We start from the raw sequence: 21,634 nt of genomic DNA on the forward strand, positions 1-21,634 counted from the left end.
CAGAGTTTCAGGAAGGAGGGAGGGAGGGAGGGAGGGAGGGATAAATAGGTGGACCACAGGAGATTTTCAGGGCAGTGAAACTGTTCACATTGCAACATGATATTGTATAACGGTAGATACATTATACACTTGTCAAGACCCACATAATAATCAACACAAAGAGTGAACGCTAATACAAACTACAGACTTTAGTCCCACCCATTCCACTCAAGAAATTGTATTTACTCAAGAAAAATGAATGCACTGTCTACGTAAATACTTGTATACAAACGTTCGCAGCAGCTTTATGTGTAATAGCCTGAAATTGGAACTTCAAATGTCTACCAACAAGTGACAAAAATCAGATCACTGGTTACCTAGCGACAATGGATAGAAGCAAGATAGTGATTGGATTACAAAAAGGCATGAAGAAACTTTTGGGGGTGATGGATCTTAATCTTCATAATCTTAATGAGGGTGACAATTTCACAGGTATATACATATGTCCAAATTTACCGAATTCCATTTTTAAATGTGAGTTTATGTCAATATTTCAGTCAAGCTACAAAAATTTTATTCCATAACACTACAAGCACTGTGACTATGACCATGACTAAGCCAATTTATGTCACACCACAAATCTCACTACCTTACAGACACCCCTCCTTTGATTTTTAAAAATATTACTCAGCTGGTAGCCCCTTTAATTTGCCAGACTGTAAATGAACTCGGATTCTAAAAAATAAAATTTGCCATTGTTGGTCAGATATATCCTAATTGCAAGTATTCAAAAATTCTGAAGATGATTTCAAAGAATTTTCTCTAATAATATCAGTCACCTCTGGTTAAGAAGAACTGGATGGCTGGAGAGGAAGACTTTCATTGTGTATCTTTTCATACTTTTTGAGCTTTGTACCATATTATCTACTCAAAACCATACAAAATTCAAATTTAAAGAGAATTTTAAAACTGTTCCCAAAACATTTTAAGTAATAATACAAATAAAGACAATACACAGCCTCCCAGAATGATTAAATGTTTACCTAGATGCAATAAATTTGGTTAATTCTTAATAACTTATTAGTCACAACTCATAGTTATTTCAAATTGGTTGAATGATCACACCTCATATAAACTGGTAATCATTTGTAAACAGGCCTGCACATACTTAGAAGACAAAGTCTAATGTCCATCAAGTGGTCCCTGTTGACACGATAATCATCATTATTTAGGATTTGCTGCCTTCCTCCTATTAAGTCCTAAAAGATTTTTTAGTTAAAATGTTTCATCATTTCTTGATTGATATTTCAAAAGAATATGTGCTTTATTTGGCAAACCAAATTTGAGTTTTCACATTTCCTTGGGAAGCAGAATATGATCATAGAATGTTTTAGAGTCATAGAGGGATCTGAATTCAAAATCTGACCATTCTAAATGCAGAGCATCCATTTTTATGAAATTAGTAAATTCTGATTTTTCTTTTAAAGTATTATACAGAAACCGAATGTATTTATCATCTGTAACATTACTTCACACTCACATTTTATCTCTCAGTGGGTTATGCTCCCTACAAAAATAAAAACAGCATAGATCAGGGGGCTCAGTCATTTGAGTGTCCGACTTTGGCTCAGGTCATGATCTCACAGTTTGTGGGTTCAACCCTGCATTGGGCTCCTACTCTCAGCGCAGAGCCCACTTCGGATCCTCTGTCTCCCTCTCTCTCTGTCCCTCCCTGCTTGCTCTCTCTCTCTCAAAACTAAACAAACATTTGGAAGCAAACAAACAAACAAACAAACCAGCATAGATCAATGGAATAGAATAGAAAACCCAAAAGTGGACCCACAACTATATGGTCAACTAATCTTCAACATAGCAGGAAAGAATACCCAATGGAAAAAAAGACAGTCTCTTCAACAAATGGTATTTTGAAAACTGGACAGCAATACTGTAAAAGAGTGAAATCGAACCAATGCAAAAGAATGAAATGGTTCTTACACCATACACAAAAATAAAATCAAAATGGACTAAAGACCTAAATGTGAGGCAGGAAACCATCAATATCCTAGAGAACACAGGCAATAACCTCTTTGACGCTGTCCATAGCAACTTCTTACTAGATACATCTCTGGAAATAAGAGGAACAAAAGCAAAAATGAACTGTTGGGACATCATCAAGATAAAAAGCTTCTGCACAGCAAAGGAAACAATCAACAAAACTAAAAGGCCACCTTCAGAATGGGAGAAGATATCTGCAAATGACATATCTGATAAAGGGTTAGCATCCAAAATCTATAAAGAACTTACCAAACACAATACCCAAAAAACAAATAATCCAGTTTAAAAATGGGCAGAACACATGAAAAGACATTTTTCCAAAGAAGACATATAGATGGCTAATAGACACATGAAAGATGCTCAACATCAGGGAAATACAAATCAAAACTACAATGAGATATCACCCTCACACCTGTCAGAATGGCTAAAATTAACAACACAAAAAACAAAAGATGCTAGCGAGGATGTGAAGAAAGCGGAACCTTCTTACACTGTTAGTGGGAATGCAAACTGCATTTCCAGGGTGGAAAACAGTATGAACAGTATGGAAGTTAAGAATAGAACTACTCTAGGGGCACCTGGGTGGCTCAGTAGGTTAAGTGTCCGACTTCGGCTCAGGTCACGATCTTGTGGTTCACGAGTTCAAGCCCGGTGTCGGGCTCTGTGCTGACAGCTTGGAGCCTGGAGCCTGCTTCCGATTCTGTGTCTCCCTCTCTCTCTGACCCTCCCCCCTTTCATGCTCTGTCTCTCTCTGTCTCAAAAATAAATAAACGTTAAAAAAAAAATTAAAAAAAAAAAAAAAGAATAGAACTACTCTAGAGTCCAGCAATTGCACTACTAGGTATTTATCCAAAGGATACAATAATACTGATTCAAAAGGATACATGCACCCCAATGTTTATAGCAATATTATCAACAATAGCCAAATTATGGAAAGAGTCCAAATGTCCAGCAACTGACGAATGAATAAAGGAGATGTATACACACATACACACACACACACACACACACACACACACACACACACACACAAACACACAAATGGAGTATTACTCAGCCATAAAAAAGAATGAAATCTTGCCATTTGCAATGACATGGATGAAGCTAGAAAGTACTATGCTGAGTGAAGTCAGTCAGAGAGAAACACACACCATATGATTTCACACTTATGTGGAATTTAAGAAACAAAACAGATGAACATAGGGGGGAAAAGGAGACAAACCATGAAACAGACTCTTAACTATAGAGAACAAACAAAGATGCTAGAAGGAGGGCGGGTCAGGGGATGGGTTAAATGTTTGGTGGATATCAAGGTAGGCACTTGTGCGAGCACTGGGTGTTGTATGTAAGTGATGAATCATTAAATTCTACTCCTGAAACTAATATTACACTTTATGTTATTTATAAAAACTTGAAACTAAACAACAACAACAACAACAACAAACAGAAAAACAGCAAGCACAGTGGCTAACACTCAAACTGTGCAGCCAAACTGCCTGAGTTTGAAATCCACATCCGCCACTCACTAGTTGTGTGATGTTAGGCAAATGACGCAATCTCTCTTTGTCTTAGTTTCCTTATCTGTAATACAAAGATTTTTATTGGTGTATTAGATGTAATACCATCACTGGATTGCCATGGGAATTAAACAAGTTAATGTTTATAAAGTGCTTAGAAGGAGCCTGGCATACAATAATAATTATACAAATGTTTGTTAAAATTAATTTGATATACTTACAGGGTTTTTTTTCTTACTCTTAAACCATACTGAGAATACTAGGAAATCTATTTTAAATGTGTATGAATCTTAACTTTTTCCTGAATTAGATTATCCTGAAGAAGAGGGTAGCTCCTAAATCAATACTCTAACGAATCTAAGCTTTTCAAAAACTCTCAAATCACTGTAGGCTGGTGTAGATATGATATCTGCACCCTGGTTATCATTCCCTGGTATTTCTATCAGCCACTAGAAATAAAAGATTGTAATTGGTTTGCCAAAAACATTAGTCAATGGTTCACTGATAATAATAATAATAATGGCTCTCAGTGCCCATTTCCTTATAATGTAAAATGGGTACAGTACCCACTTCGTATGATTATTATAACGTTTGAATCAAGTATTTGTAAAGCACTTATTAGAATACTAGAGCTTAGTGAATACTCAAAAAATAGCAACTAACATTTACTAAGTTCAGCATCGGAGCCCAGACAATCCTGTTCAGCATCCACTCTTACAGTCTACATTATACTCTCATTTGTTTATCTGTTCCATCAACATGTAACACCTGCCTATTGTGTATGCTCCCCTCACTAGTCACCTGAACTTTTTAAATGATGAAATACCAAATTATATAATACTAATAATGTCTTTTAAAATTCTAAAGTCTTTCCAAAGCTTAGAAAGGCAAATACTTATACTTTAATACTGGTATAATAAAATCATGACCAGGTTTATGGTCAAAACAGGATTATATTGAATATACTCATTCTGCTGGTAGGAGCTGAACACTTTCTGTTGCTTATCACATAAATCAAAACTCCCAAATAATATCAAACACAGTACTCCTCCGTCAGAATTCTGAAGTCAGTATACATTGTCAGAATCTCAAACTCCAACATAAAACCCCAAGGCTAGCCATTTTCATCAAACCAATTCCCATAAACCCTTTCATTTCATGCTTTGTAAAAAGGTTGTATATGGGCACCTGGCTGTGTCTTCATTATTGTAAGCTCCTTGAGGACAAGAAATATTACTTACATATCTTTTTTTTTTTATGTTTGTTTTTTTGAGAGAGAGAGAGAGAAAGAATGGGAGTGGGAGAGGGACAGGGAGAAAGGGAGAGAATCCCAAGCAGGCTCCACGCTGTCAGCACAGAGCCAGATGTGGGACCTGAACTCACAAACCATGAGATCATGACCTGAGCTGAAGTCCGACACTTAACCGACTAGGCCACCTCAACGCCCATACTCATATATCCCACAGCACCCAATTGTACCTGGCAAGTCCATTAACAAATACCTTAAAATAAAGCCATTTCAAATCTGAGTCTCCTTACAACCACAACATTACACAGCACACATCTGTTTAGTCAATCCAACCCACCTGCCTTTCCCAAAGGACTTAACAGATCCCACCTCCTGGTCCTTGACTTCTGCCTGTCGTTTGAATGCTCATCTCTCCCTCCTCTTTAGGAATTCTTACTCTTAACATCCATATCAGAACAACTTATTCAGAAAACCTTCTCCAGTTAACTAAATTGCCACTACGAGCACTTTGCACACAATTTTCCCCATTTCTGGGTATCCAATTTGTAGATTTCTTAAGCTTTTTTGCCAAATGTGGTTTTTGACATATTTTCATTAGGTTAAGCTGACATCTAGGTATGTTTCATTCCTAGTAAATCAAAGTATTACTGCTATCGCAAATTAAATATAGCTTCAGTATTTGGATATTTACATATACTACTTATACTTTTGTAGTCAATTTTATATTACTTATAATGTGCCCATGGTACTTTGTACATATTTTACTGTAATATACTCATATGCACATAGGAAGGGTAACCATATGTCCCAGTTTACGAAGCACAGTACCAGTTTATTTTTGTTGACCCAGGATAATTATTAAGACAGTCTCCTTCCACTCTCCAAAGTAGCCCACTCTGGGTAATAAATTATACAGTCACCCTAATGTGTCTCTCTCCCTTTCACCAGAATGAAGTTTTATAATTATAGAAATAATGACCAGCTGGGGAGCCTGGATGGCTCAGTCAGTTAAGCATCCAACCAACTCTTGACTTTGGCTCAGGTCATGACCTCATGGTTTGGGAGTTCTAGCCCCGCACGGGGCTCTGTCCTGGTAGTGCAGAGCCTGCTTGTGACTCTTCTCTCCCTCGCTCTCTGCCCCTCCCCCACTCGCTCTCTCAGAATAAATAAACTTAAAAAAAAAGAATGACCAGTTTATCTGTTTATCTTCAGTGGTAATGCAGAAAAGGTAATTAAACATTTTAGAAATATTGTGCATGTGAACAACTAAAATGTATTAGATTTTTTAAAGGCCTATTTTACTCATTCCCTCTGACATTCCTAAGGTTTTCAATAAATATTCACTGAATTTTAAAATTAAAATAAAAACCAATATGAGTATTTCCATTCAAAAGCTTAATTATATACTAACGGCACAATAAAACACATCATCATTTATAAAACATCCACATAGCCCTTTATATCTGATTATATGGCAGAAAACTGAATGGAATAATATCTTTGAAATGCTGAGGGAAAAATACTGCCAATGTAGATTTTCACTTGCAACTAAAATATCATTCAAGAACAAAAGCTAGGGGTGCCTGGATAGCTCAGTCAGTTAAGTGTCAACCCTTGATTTCAGCTTAGGTATGATCTCAGGGCTTGTCAGTTCGAGTCCTGCATTAGGTTCCGCGCTGACAGCATGGAGCCTGCTTGGAATTTTCTCTCTCCTCTCTCTGCCCCTCCCTGGCATGTTGCACACTCTCTCTCTTTCAAAGTTATTTGTTTATTTATTGAGAGAGAGAGAGAGAGAGAGAGAATGCATACACACAAGTGGGGGAGGAACAGAGAGAGAGGGTGACAGAGGATCTGAAGTGGGCTCTGCGTGGACAGCAGAGAGCCCAATGCAGGGCTTAAACTCAAGAACCATGAGATCATGACCTGAGCCGAAGGCAGACGCTTAACCAACTAGCCACACAGGCACTCCTCTCTCTTTCAAATAAACAAATAAATAAACTTAAAAAAACAAAAACAAAAAAAACAATGAGACACCGGGGTAGCTCAGTCAGTTAAATGTCCAACTCTTGATTTCAGCTTGGGCCATGGTCTCATGGTTTATGAGTTAGAGACTGAAGCTGGCTCTGCATAGACAGTGAGAAGCCTGCTTGGGATTCTCTGTCTCTCCCTCTTTCTGCCCCTCTCTTGTTCATGCTCTCTCTCTCTCTCTCTCAAAATAAATAAATAAACTTAAAAAAAAAAAAAACAAAAAACAAGAGCTAAAGATTTCCAACAAATAAAAATTGTAATTTATCACCAAAGACCCTTAATTGAGAAACTTCTAAAGGATATACTTCAAGAAAAAGGAAAGTGAGGAGCGCTTGCGTGGCCCCTCTGAGCTCAACTCAGGTCATGATCTCATGGTTCCTGAGTTCAAGTCCTCCCTCCCTCCTTCTCTCCCTCTCTCCTCCTCTCTCTCTGCCCTCCCCCCACCCCTTGTGGGATTCACTCTCTCTCACCACCCCTCTGCCCCTCGCTTACTTGCACACTCCTGCTCTCAAAAAAAAAAAAAAGAAAGAAAAAGGAAAGTGGTTCCAGGAGAACAAATGTTAGCAAAAACCTGGCAAACATGATAAACCTAAACAAATATTAATTGTATGAAACAAGATTAAAATGCTTAATTCGAGGGGCACCTGGGTGGTTCAGTTGGCTAAGCATCTGACTTCAGCTTTTAAATTAAAAAACGTTTTAAATAAATGTTAAAAAAAAATGCTTAATTCAAGGAACTGAAAAGAACAAGGTAGAATTACAAAACTGAACAACTATAACAAAGGGAGTGATTAAAGTTATTCACCCATAGTGGCCTTCTTCTGGAAATATGTCCCTTTGACCATCCCCACCTCCAACCACCCACTTGATTACCTAATATCACCAAACTAGCACAGTGTGGTCCCACATCCCTCGCCATACTGATGGCCCAGAGGTAGGCAAGTGACCCAAGCAGAAGCAAACACAGACAATCTCTAGAAATTACAAATAGATAACCAAAAGCAAAGAGGAGGAATCAATAGGTACTGAGCTGAACTAATCAAGTGCTACGTGTCTTGCTGATGCCTACCTTTTATTTCTTCTCTATGTCTGAAAGGCTTCCTCTCTTTTTGCTACTTGACCAAACCACCTTTTAAGGACCTGGCTTAGGGGCATCTGGGTGGCTCAGTCCGTTGAGCATCTGACTTTGTTCAGCTCAGGTCATGATCTCACAGTTTGTGGGTTCGAGCCCCACATCAGGCTCTGTGCTGACCGCTTGCTTAGAGCCTGGAGCCTGCTTCAGATTCTGTGTCTCCTTCTCTCTCTGTCCCTCCCTCGCTCACGCTTTGTCTCACTCTGTTTCTCAAAAATAAATAAATGTAAAATTAAAAAAAAATTTTTTTAATTAAAAAAAAAAGGACTTGGCTTAAGCCTTCCCTATTCCCCTCACCTGGTCATGAGGGTAACTGACAGAAGTAGAAAATAACTATCCACTGTGCACTGCCAGCGTGCTAAGGCATTTCACATACACTACCACTTAACCTTAATTACACTAGAATGACAGCACATACTGTCTCTCCACTCACCATGACAAAGAATCACCTTTCTTAAAAGATATTACCTCCTACACTAGCTTCCCATCCTATGTTTACATGTGTTCCCTGCAGGTAGACCACAGCATTCTCACATATTAGGAACCATGCCTTCTACTTTGTTCCTCTCATTATCCATCTCTCTTCCGTACACTTCTCCCCTCCCCTTTCAAAATATGTACTCTTCCTTTCTCATTACTACTAATTACTACTATTAATAAAGCTACTATTTATAACAGCTTGCACTGTGCTTATACTCTGCTAAATGCTTTACAAACATTTTATTTAATCTTCAGAACACTCCCATATGGAAGATATTATCTCCCCATCTCAGAGAAGTGGGAAATGCCTTGAATTTAAAGACATGCTCTCTCACAGAATGAACCTAGATCTATAAAATACCATTCTCATCACAATCACATCTGTAGTTCCCCACCCACCCCACGCTCACCTACTGTGCCAGTCTGTACTATGTCAACTTGATTGAGTTTAAACTACATTTCCCAGAATCCTCTTCCCATATGGTTCCAGGTTAGAGTTAGCCAAAGGAGGAAATTACTCCGAAGATCAGGGTTAGATAGACAGGTGCAGTTGCCAGCAAATTCCATGTCTCTGCTCTCCCCTTGTGCATACAGCCTTTTCCTGATTGCACCTTGCTGACAAAACAGCAACCTCAGGGCTACCACCAAACGCTTGACTAGAAACCACAGTAGAGGCTATGCAGAAGCAACAGCTTTCCATAGACCTTCTACCAGCTCTACTGTGTGATTCTACTCCAGCAGCTGGGCATACCAGACTCCTCAGATTTATGTACAAACTTCGGCCCAAAGTACCACTGTTTCAGGAAGGCTGATTACTGACTTTGATCTGCCAATTCCCCCTTACAGACTCTGATTTCTGAGTTTCTCCCACAACTGTAGAAGCTCTTACACCTTACATAAATTCCTTATCCCATAATATCACAGCACTTCTCCTTCCCTAATTGAACCCTAACTAATGTAACTACTCAAGCCTCCTCCCAATCTAATGACCAATAAATCTCTGCAAACCTTCCTTCTGAGATCTTCCTGCAAAACCAAATCTAGGCCACTTGGTCCTTTCATAGCCTCCATTCAAGCCTTCTTTTATAGTTCTGCACAGCCTATCCTTGCTTCCAAACAGGCTGAAGTGTCCCTTATTCTAAAGAAACCGTATCTCCCTACTTGATCCTCCTGTTTCCAAAAAAGGAAGATTTAAGTGACAGAAAGCACTAGATCGGGCATCAGATTAGCATGTCAATATTAATTTATTAACTAAGAACAAAGTAAGCTAAGAACGCTTGGGGCACCTCCATGTTCTGTTTTGACATGTGAAGATGGAAGAACAAAAAACAAGGATATAGAAGGATTCTGAGAAGAAAAATATTTGCTGATGTGTGGTTTGTCCACTGCGAAATAGGGTAGCTTCATTTTTTTTAAGTTTATTTATTTTGAGGGGGTGGAGGTAGAGTGAATGGGGGAAGGGGAGAGAGACAGGAGGAGAGAGAGAATCTCAAGCAGGCACCATGCTCAGTATGGAGTCTAATGCGGGACTCGATCTCACGACTGCAAGATTATGACCCACACTGAAATCAAGAGTTGGACACTTAACCCACTGAGCCACCCAGGTGCCCCAGAAGCTTCATTTTTTTATGTAATCATTTTGGGCTTATCCAAGTATATCCCTACATTATTTAAAATTTTCTAGTGGACATAAAAGAGTGCATGTACAATTTTTCCAATACCTTTCACCTTTTTCCAAAAAGATCTTCCCTCTCTTTTTGGCGAAAGTATTTCCAAAAACACATTCCACTAGTATTGGTTCCTCATTCATAACATGAGAATAATTCAGTTCTGTTATTTTCTAGGGCTCAATGTTTACTGGATTTTACCACTAAACTGTCCACAGATGATTCTGGTTTCTATCACATTATTCTGAAGTTACTCTTTCAACAAGCATTTTACTGAAAGTCTACATGTCAAGCACAATGCAAAGTATCTGGTTATGAAATACCTTTAAGAGATGTCATTCTAACAAATTAGTCACACTTAAACACAGCTATTTATCTTCCAAATGCTGCCCTATAACAAATATTCCCTGGACTACTGTCATCTCAACCCCCCAAGGAAGAAAACTTCCATTTCTTTTGAGTCTTTACTATATTCTGGTATGTTGTGGGTCTCACAGAATCACAGACTAGACAGGCTAGTCCTTAAGAAATCACCTGGGGCAACTTTTTCAAATTCAGAAATGTTGAAGTCCCTCTGTCACAGTCTATTTCTAATTAATGTCAGATTTAAGACTGAACTCAGGCTTTCCTACCTACCATCAATATTAAACAAACAGAATGGAATACAGTTTGTGATACTCTCTTGAGGAAAACTCTAGGCAAGAAATCCCCCTGGCACATCCCTAAGTAAAACTCTCAACAGTAAGGAAGTATGCAATAGTTCATGGCTACGAGACATTAACTGCAATGCTGATTAATAACATGGATTACATGATCTCAGACCACATCACTAATCTACCCTTTCCCAAATCATGAGACAAGTTTATATAAGCAGAGACATGGTGGTTTGGGGGTAAAGCCATTAGAATGCGGTCATCTACTATTTACAGACTAGATGGTTAATATACCATCTCTCAAAGTAGATTTTTATCAACAGTAAGGCAGAGCTACTTCTACATCTTTTGTTTCCTTATAGTGTCTAAACAACTCAGAAATTTTATATATAGTTTGACATACTGGTCATATTACACAATATTAGTAATTTTAAAAGGGAATCAACAGGCTATGTTTAAATGCCTAAACTGATTTAAAATACATTAAAGCCATCACATAAATCATGACAATCTCTCCTTAAATTAAATCAGGGACATTAATCTCATTACCTTACTGTATTAAAACAAAAAACGAAAACATTTTGTCTTAAAACTCCACAAATACCATTAGAATGTAGCAAGTCAAACCTAATTAGAATAATCACAAACTCATCAAATAATGAGAAATAAGCACTTTTATATCAAATCTAAAATATGACTTGAAAACAATTAGAGATAGTAATAGCACAAAAACAATTACAAACTAACTTCTTTAGGCTATAGATCTGTTCCCAGTGGCTTATAAAGTATCGATTCACATTTTTCTCATTGGCTCCTATTAATTTTCAAAAATAATTTTCAGGTTGCCTGGGTGGCTCAGTCGGTTAAGTGTCCAACTTCGGCTTAGGCCATGATCTCGCGGCTTGTGAGTTCAAGCCCCACGTCGGGCTCTGTGCTAACAGCTTGGTGCCTGGGACCTGCTTCGGATTCTGTGTCTCCTCCTCTCTGCCCCTCCCAAGCTCATGCTCTCTCTGTGTCTCTCAATAATAAATAAACATTAAAAAAATTTTTTTTTTAAATAATAATTTTCAAACAGTTTTCCACAGCATTGCTTTGGTCATAGGGCTGTTCACAAATACTTGATGTTCTTCTTCTGGTATTTGGAAATACTGAACTTCCCCACCCTGTTCAATTTAGTTACAGCCATGAGACTTCCTCCGGCCAAAACACATGGATAGAAGTGGTGAATATTTCTTCCAGGTAAAAGCTTTAAAAGTCTGAGTGTACTTTCACACATTCTATTTTCATTCTATCCTGGTGTGAGAGTATGATTTATAATAAACACATATCTGCTCTTTGTCCTCATTTCTGGCAAAGAGCTCAGAAAAACCAGGTGTCTTTTTTCTTTTTTTAATTGAAGTATAGTTGACACAGAACGTTACCTTGGTTTCAGGTGTACAATATAGTGATCCAACAAGTTTACACTTTATGATATGCTCATCACAGGTGTAGCTAGGGCAAGTAAGTGTCTTTTGTTATTCATAAGGAATCTCTTTAAGCCACACCTCAGTTTATGTTAATGGATGACTTTTGAAAAGCACTGATCGAGGGAAGCTGCTTGCCACCGGAACCATGTGATTAGAGGGTTGGAACTTTGAGCTCCTTCCCATGGCTTTTAGGGAGGGGAGAAGGGCTAGAGATTAAGCTCAACCACCAATGGCCAATGATTTAATCAGTCATGCCTAGGTAAGAAACCTCCATTTAAAACCCAAGAAGATGGGTCCTGGGGAGCTTCTGGGGTGGCAGACACCTGGAGGTGCTGGAAGAGTGGTACACTGGGAGAGAGCATGGAAACTCCACAGCCACTTCCTTTCCCCAAACCTTGCCCTATGCATCTCTTCCACCTGCCTGTTCCTGGGTTATGTCCTTTTATAACAAACCAGTAATCTAGTAAGTAAAGTGTTTTCCAGAATTCTGGGAGTTGCTCTAGCAAATTAACTGAACCTAAAGATTCCCAAAGAATGGGAACCTCTGATTTACAGCCAATTGGTCTGAAGCACAGGCAACTACCTACCATGCCACTGAGCCTGAAGGGTAGACAGTCCCCTGGAACGGAGCTCTTAACCTGTGGGATATGACCTTATGTCTGGCTGCTATCACAAAATTGTTTAAGGTATGGAAATGCCTCCCACACATACATATTTGGTGATCAGAAGTGTCAAAAGTATTGAGTGTGAAGAGGTTCAGAATGAGCCTCCTTCAAATATGCCACTTTGGCTTATAGATTACTTTGAACTGAAGTCAATCAAGGTCCAAAAGACTCAGGAAGAGCTTTTTACCTCCCCTTTAACAGCCTAAAGAATTTAGATTGGGGTGAGGGGGAGGGTGCCTGGGTGGCTCAATCGCACTTAAGCATCAGCCTTCAGCTCAAGTCATGATCTCAAGGCTCCGGAGTTCAAGCCCTGCATCGATCGGGCTCTGTGCTGACAGCTCAGAGCCTGGAGCCTGCTTCAGATTCTGTGTCTCCCTCTCTCTCTGCTCCTCCCCTGCTCGCGCTCTCTCCCTCAAATATAAACATAGAAAAAAAAAAAAAAAAAGAATTTAGATAGGTCTGGTCTATCTGAACTATCACCAAAAATAACTACAAAGAATATGGGGTAAGCATGGTAAACTGGGTGGGGGAAGCTGACAGGGCCTGGAGATCAAATTCCTCAGTGTCCAACCTCCTCCACAAAACATGGCAAACATGTTTACCAAACATTTGTTCTTCCCATCTTCCCATAAACTGTCTTCCTCCCCTCCCTTTGAAGTCCCAAAAACCTACCAAAAACCTCTGCTCAGGATGGCATATAAGCCTCAATTGCCAGTCTGCCTGTGGGTCTCCCATCCTTGTGGGGCTTCTGTACATATATAATTAAATTTGTTTTTCTCCTGTTTATCAATCTTAAGTCAATCTACCAAATAACCAAGAAGGGTAAAGAAAAAAATTTTCCTTCCCAGAAAGCACAATACAAAAGAAAAACCTAGAGTGTTTTTTTTTTCTTTTACCTATGGCAGCCAGTAATGTTCCAGATAATGACTGCTCCCAAGGGAGGTCTCAAAGTGGGATTCAAAGTAAGAATGACAATGTTGAGCAGAAGCACGTCAACTGACCCTCAATGAACACATAGCATGAGCAAAAACTAAATCTTTGTTGTTTTAAGGCCCTGAGTTGGAGACTTATTGTTCATAGCCTATTCAGGATGATAGTCTAAAATTTAATCTTAAAAATCACACTAAAAATTCCTCATGTTCATTCTCATTTCAAGAACTGTTTTTTAATTTTTTTTTAATGTTTATTTTTGACAGAGAGAGAGAGAGACAGAGCATGAGCGGGGGAGGGGCAGAGAAAAGGGAGACACAGAATCTGAAACAGGCTCCAGGCTCTGAGCTGTCAGCACAGAGCCCGACGCGGGGCTCGAACTCACAGACTGCAAGATCATGACCTGAGCCGAAGTTGGACCCTCAACCGACTGAGCCACCCAGGCGCCCCATCATTTTAAGAAATTTTATCCCTTCTCTGACCAAGTACATTAAAATCACTCCTATCACTTCTCCTAAATATCAGAAAAATTAACATACTTCCCATACCATTTACTTAAAATAGGCCAGGTTATTCTCATTCCACTGAAAAGTGTATTTACTTCAAACACAGAAATCATTCAGGTTTCCCCAAATATTTATCAGAACTCTCTGATTTAATTCTCTACAATTACGAAGAATGAGAGATAAGAATAATATCTATATTTGCGGGCACTTTTCAAAAATCATGTTGGCCCTACCCCCAAAAGATTCCAGCGCACACATTTCCAAGAAGGCTTCATGTAAACAACGTGGAGGCAGAGAGAAGGCTAAGGAACTCTTGCTCTAAAAGAGCCATTTAAAATCCCCATCTATACTATGTGACTATCAACAAGCCTCTTAATACCTCAGGGCCTCAATTTCCTAGCTCAAAACCAGGATACTATGGTCTACCACAGTCACGTAAAAGTAATGTATGTAAAGCTTCTGACATGTAACAAACACTCAAATATTACTTCTTCCTCCCAAGATACAATTAATGTGTGATATCCTCAACGCCAGAAGATATACCTTTATGAAACAAAAACAGAAAACTAAAGGAGAGATCTGGCTGAAATGCAAAACAAGGATAAGAGGAAAATAAGAAATGGGAAGTCAACTGCAGAATTAAAATATTCATGAGATGAAAAATATTTTTTTTAAAACACAGTAGAGGGCAAAAGAGCAGAACCGCCAATGTGGCTATGGAGATCAAACACAAGCAGCTCTCCTGGAACACAAAGTAAAATAACAGAGATGAAAACATTAAAAGATGATGACAAATATGTAAGATGGAGAATGGAAATCTAAAAACTATACACATTGCCAAAGAACCATAATACAAAGAAAAACCAAAGGATAAAAAAAAAAAAAAAGAATGAACTGAAATAAAATTGAGATATTATGACTCTTAGCTTTCAATTTACATTCGCTATTTGTTTAAATATCTACATAATACCTACATCCATAAACTCAGAAGGCAAGGTATCAATAATTTCTCTTATCTAACCTCCTTAACAAACCAACTTGTCAAATTAACCAACACTCCACTCTCCCTATAAAACCTTTTGATAAGGGGCGCCTGGGTGGCTCAGTCAAACATCCGACTCTTGGTTTCAGCTCAGGTCATGATCTCACAAGGTGAGTTCGAGCCTCCATGTCGGGCTCTGCGCTGACAGTGCGGAACCTGCTTGGGATTTCTCTCTCTCTGACCCTCCCTGGCTTGCTCCCTCCGAAAATAAATAAATAAATAAAGCCTTCGGATAAAATGTTGAACATGCAATGTTAAATTTATCTTTTACCAAACCAGTACATTTCTGCACCCATCAATTTACCAAGAATCAAATGTGTTTACGCGCTCGTTATACAGTTTAAATATGATATAACCCAAGAAATTGTGAATGTGAAAAGAAAACTGTTTCTATGAGAATGAAGTTGAGTGTTTAGAAAGACTCAAAGGCTAGTTTTAAAAAAAAGAAAGTGTTGTTAAAGTGGGCATAGATGAACAAGCTGTAAGACTCGGAGAAATAACCATACAACTCCAGATGGATCACTTTAACTCAGACTAGTTTACATCTCTGTGTTAAAAAAAAAAAAAATTAAAGTAATAATGTGTCACTTAATTCCCCTTATATTAATTTTTTTTTAAAATTAAACTGACCACCACCAATCTTAATCACATTAAATAGAAGGGCTTCTATAACATCAAAATAAGCATAACCTAAGTGAACTATGGGAAATTTTTACAATACCTGACAATGTTTACTGAACACTTTTTATATGCGAAGCACTGTACTAAACATATTATTTCATTAAACCTAATGACAAACCAATGAGTTACATACTATTCTCACTATTTTACAGATAAGTGAAGCATAGATAGGATGAACAGCACAGCTGGGACTCCCATTCAGGTCTGACTCCCAAATATATGCTCTTAATTGATTACTAATTTTTGCTTCCTTATCTTTTATATACTTAATTTTTTTCAATATATTATAATCACAATCAGTTTACCTGTAAAGTTTACCAATTTTGTTAACTTAGTTCAAGTACTACCTCCTCTTCAAGGCCTTCTGAAGTGCCTTCCCCATCCTGATACACAGTTGGGTCTCCATGAATGGTACCGATAGTACTCTGGTAAAGCAATTCCAATTTTCTGGTTGCCCTGATAAAGCAGAGAGGCAGCATGGTGCGATTCTTAAGAGCACAGATTGTGAAGTCAGACTACCTGCATTCAAGTTCCAGCTCCACCATGCACAAAAAGTGTGAATATGGGCAGTTACTTATTGTCTCTGTGCTTCAATTTCCTAATCTGTAATATGGGCATAATAATAACTACTTCCTTAGGTTGTTAATAGGGAATAAGTAAAATCAGTGCATAGAATATAGAAATAGCTTACGTTTGCTAAATAAACAATACCACAAAAGAGAACGAAGAAAACTCAACCAATAAATAAAGAAGAAACATTCTGTAAATGATCAGTGATTTGGTAGGCACTTTTTAAGAATCTTAGGACACTGAAAAAGGAGGTCCCTTCTGTCAATTCTCTTTCAATAAATATTTGGCTCCAGGCATGGTGCTAGGTGCCCCAAAATCAACACAACACTGCCTCTGTTCTTGAAGAGCTAACTTCCCAGTGGAGGACACAGACATAATTCTAGAGCAATGTGGTGAGTATGATGGTAGAGGCAGGTGCAGTGGGCTTGAGAAGCATTCTGAAGTAGTAGTGATGAGGGGACCTAATCTGGGAATTATCCAAAGAATACAGATAAAATCATATCTTAAACAATTATTTTACTTTGTCATTATTAATTACTAAAGTCCACACAAATTACTAACTGCACAAATGGGAAAAATTACCTTTAGAAAAAACTCCCAAAGTTTATAAACTACATAGTGCTTATAAAATTTACGGTACTATGAATCTCAAACAAAACACTCTTGAGCACTTATAAGAAAGGCAGTGTGCTAGTTAGAGGAAGGACTCCCAAAGATTCTACCTGTTAGTTGGGAAGACAAAGTGTAACAAACTAACAAACAAAAAAAATTAAGGAATAATCTAAGGGTTAAGTAACTATAAAGACAACAAGATATGTTACAAAGCAAATACATGATTAACCACCTTAAAAAAACGCAGTCAACAAATGTTCCCAATAAATCCCAGAGATATAAAAGGCAAAAAAACCCACAAAATTACACAGCCACATTTCTTTCTTTTTTTTTTTTTTTTAAATGTTTATTTGTTTTTGAGAGAGAGCGGGGCAGGGGCAGAGGCAGAGAGAGAGAGAGAGAGAGAGAGAGAGGAAAACAGAATCCGAAGCAGGCTCTGGGCGGTCAGCACAAAGCCCCATATGGGGCTCAAACCCACAAACTGTGAGACCATGACCTGAGCTGAAGTCGGACACTAAACCCAGCCACCCAGGCGCCCCCAGCCAAATTTCTTATAAACGTATATGTGTGTCTAGATACAGAGATATACCTCACACAACACCTTGAGAATAAGGGAAAGGATTCTTTATTTCCACATATAGTTCATCCTACGTGTGGAAAAACTTCACATAAACTGTTTAATGAATTAAATCGTATTTTTAATGAGAAAATGTGTTACTTAAGTAAATCCTATTATGAAACCTTCTTTAAAACACTAACCTAAAAATAAATAAACCAATAACCCACTAAATGTCAATTAGTTGGGAAATAAATTCAATTTCATATTACATATACTTGATTTATTTCTACCTGGCTTAATTAAAATGAGGTTCACCTCTAAATGTAACCAACACTCCTTATTATCAGAAATTACAGTATTCATAAAGTAAGTCATAGAAATGTAATATACAGCATAGAGAGTACAGCCAATAATATAACTTTGTAAGGCGACAGATGGTAACTAGACTTATTGTGGGGATCATTCTGTAATGTATAAAAATATCAAATAACTATGGTATACACCTAAAACTAATAGGATACTATGTCAATTATACTTCAATTAAAAAAACAGAAATTCACAAATGTTTACTAACTTGATCATTATGAAATGAGAACACTGAGTGAAGTTTAAAAAAAACATATAATTCGGGGCGCCTGGGTGGCTCAGTCGGTTAGGTGTCCGACTTCGGCTCAGGTCACGATCTCACGGTCCGTGAGTTCGAGCCCCGCGTCGGGCTCTGGGCTGATGGCTCGGAGCCTGGAGCCTGCTTTCGATTCTGTGTCTCCCTCTCTCTCTGCCCCTCCCCCGTTCATGCTCTGTCTCTCTGTCTCAAAAATAAATAAACGTTAAAAAAAATTTAAATAAAAAAAACATATAATTCTATTATAATTCTTGAACTTCACATAGTGGTCGTATTAGGACTAGAATTTAGATCTTCTGACAATCCAGTGCTCCTTGCCTTACACCATAAAAATAGACAGTTTTCTCAAAATGTTTTTTAAAATATTTTTCAGTGTTCTATTTTTGAGAGAGACAGAGAGAAAGACAGAGCAAGAGCAGGGGAGGGATAGAGAGAGAGAGGAGACACAGAATCCAAAGCAGACTCGAGGCTGTGAGCTGTCAGCCCAGAGCCTGACGCAGGGCTCGAACTCACAAACCATGAGACCATGACCTGAGCCAAAGTCAGATGCCCGACTGAGCCATCCAGGCACCCCTCAAAATGTTTTTTAATAAATCCATTCTTCCTTTATGATATTTCTGCTACCTCTGTGCAACAAATATTGGCTAAGAAAAGCTAAAACACAGACTGCTAACTGCAGTGTGGAAAATAGATAGACCTTACCTTCACCCCCATACCCAAGTGATCAAACTCAGCATCACAAATGATGGGACCTGACAACATATGACCTGATGGGAAGCAATATGCAGTACATGGCATCACTGAGGGGTTATTCTTGCCCAAAATATTTGATTTTAAACTAATCAAGCCTTTAAACCTAGCTTACAGTTAACTAATACAGGGAAACTGAATACACTAAATGACACCATAAGGGGGGGGGGGGGGAAATCAGACAAAGAAAATGTGACTCATTTTATAAGACAACTGGCTTGATCTCTTTTTAAAAAGCAACCTCATTTTAAAAGGGAGAGGTGAGACTGTTCTAGATTCGAAGAGCTCAAAGAGACTTAACAACCAAATGCAGTGAATAAACCTTGACAAGATCTTGGTTTGGTGTGGCTAGGTGTAAAACACCATAAAAGACCAGTACTATAAATAGATTTAAGTATGGATGATGTTAGATTACATTAAGGAACTACCAATAAGAAACTATCAACTAATTATTGATTAGAAAATATGAACTAAAAAAAGTGACAGTAATAGTATTTTGGCTATGTAAGGAAATGTCCATCTTTGGAAATGTATGCTGACATATTTACGGGGAAAGTGCCACAATGTTTACAGCTTAGTTTCAAATGGCTGAGCCAAAAATAATACACACATATTTATAGATAAAGCAAATACAGCAAGATGTCAACAAATATTGAATCTAAAGGGTCATGGTATGGATGTTCACAATTAGTAATTTCTCATATGCTTGAAACTTTCATAATAAAAAGTTGGGGGAGTGTGTTGAGGAGCCCGGTGAACTCCAATTCTAGAAGGGGAGAAAAGATCAACCTGAAATCAAAGCTGCGGCAACTGTCAAGAATCAAACATGACTGCAGTTTAATACAGCAACTATTAAATAGTTTACCGCTTTGGTAGCAGTAAGGTGAACTAAAAATGAAAGATTCATCTAAACCACTGCTTAAAAGATTGAGTACATAATGTAATCCAATTTTTAAAAATAAGCCTTTAACAACTAGTCTTTCAAAAGAGACACATGGATATCACAGCTAGATAACGATTCTATAATGATCTCACACTCAACATAATTCAACAGGACTCAACATAGTTTATATTTTAACCAAACAACAATTCAATCTGTGAACCAACCACTATCAACTCTATAATTTAACTTTTTCTCTACAGACAATACAAAATCATTCAACTACAAATTTTTTCAAACTGAAAATACACTGGATAAAATTACAGAGTACTGTAATTGGGCATCAGTACCTTTCTCAAACATTCGCAACTGTGCGTGAAGCTTCAACTACTCAAAGGAATTTACCAATATTTGCTCTGTAAAGAGAAACGTAAAGGCTCTTTTCTTATTCACCAACCATAATCAAAGAAATAATACAGGCCAATGCTAAAATGAGAATTTTTAGTTTATAAACATTGATCAGTCACCACATACAAAGGAAAGGGGGAAAAAAATCACACCATTACAAGTTTCTATGATATTCTACACACTGAATTTTGACACTCAACTCAGAAATATTGCATAAGACTGCACCAATTACTAAGTATGTTCAGCCATTGCCACATAATTCAGCAACAAGTTTTGCAATAAGGAAATCTCAAGCTAATAACCCAAGTGCGAGTTCCCCGTATTTGTCAAGAACAAACTGCACAAGTAACATTGTAACTTTTCAAGAAATATGCAGTGTTACCAATTATTTTTCTTTTTTTAATTATCATCTTCTAATATGTATCAAATAGTCTTCACTATATTTCCTCTTAAGAAGAGTGAAATTTGTTTTCTGTTCAATCCTACCGCAAAAAAAGGTGAAGGTGCCCAGCGCCTTTTTAAAAGTAATTATTTAAAAGCAATAAAATGATTTGGCTAGGTTGCAGCAAAACACATCGAACAGCCTACGTTAGGGGCAAGTAAACTACATTACTCCCAGGAAGAAACTCTCTAGCTCTTCTCATTTTCCTCACATATTTTTTTTTTCAAGACACAAAAATACACTCCTACGGAAAAGACATCATAGTGGAATCAAGGCTTCCCAGATTACCAGTTGCATGACCTTGGGCAAATTCCCTAGCTCCCTGAGACTCAATTATTTTATCTGTAAAATGGAGAGACACTACCAACCTCATTGTGCTGAGAAGACCAAGTCAGACAATGCAAGACAACTGCCCGGCGCAGTTAGTGCTAGCTAAAGCGAGAAGGAAGAATCAACCCCAATCAAAAGAGAATCACAATGTGACAGTGCAAAGGCAAGCACTTTTTCGCTTACTGCATATATCTGATTCTCCCAAGGGACCAGATGCACTCTTGCTTCTAAAATCCCTGCAGAGTACATGTCTGACAGCTACCCAGCTCAGCAGTCTACTTCGCTCAGATCTGGGATCCAGGACAGGATACAGGGACCCCGAGATCTGCCCAACTGGAGCGGGACCACCACCCAGCGAAACCCCCGCCCGGGGAGCTGCGCAAAGGCGGGCTGCGGCCCCCTTCCCGCGGC

General features: G+C 38.2%; 1 protein-coding gene across 1 annotated transcript in view; it reads right to left on the reverse strand.

Annotated features, from left to right (window-relative positions):
* Positions 1 to 21,634, reverse strand: part of MAP3K2 (mitogen-activated protein kinase kinase kinase 2) — a 101,997-nt gene that overhangs the window by 80,224 nt on the left and 139 nt on the right. The window lies entirely within an intron of this gene.

This window comes from Panthera pardus, unplaced genomic scaffold (genome assembly GCF_024362965.1).
Source record: "Panthera pardus isolate Hobbes unplaced genomic scaffold, ASM2436296v1 HiC_scaffold_10, whole genome shotgun sequence".
Classification (NCBI taxonomy): Eukaryota; Metazoa; Chordata; class Mammalia; order Carnivora; family Felidae; genus Panthera; species Panthera pardus.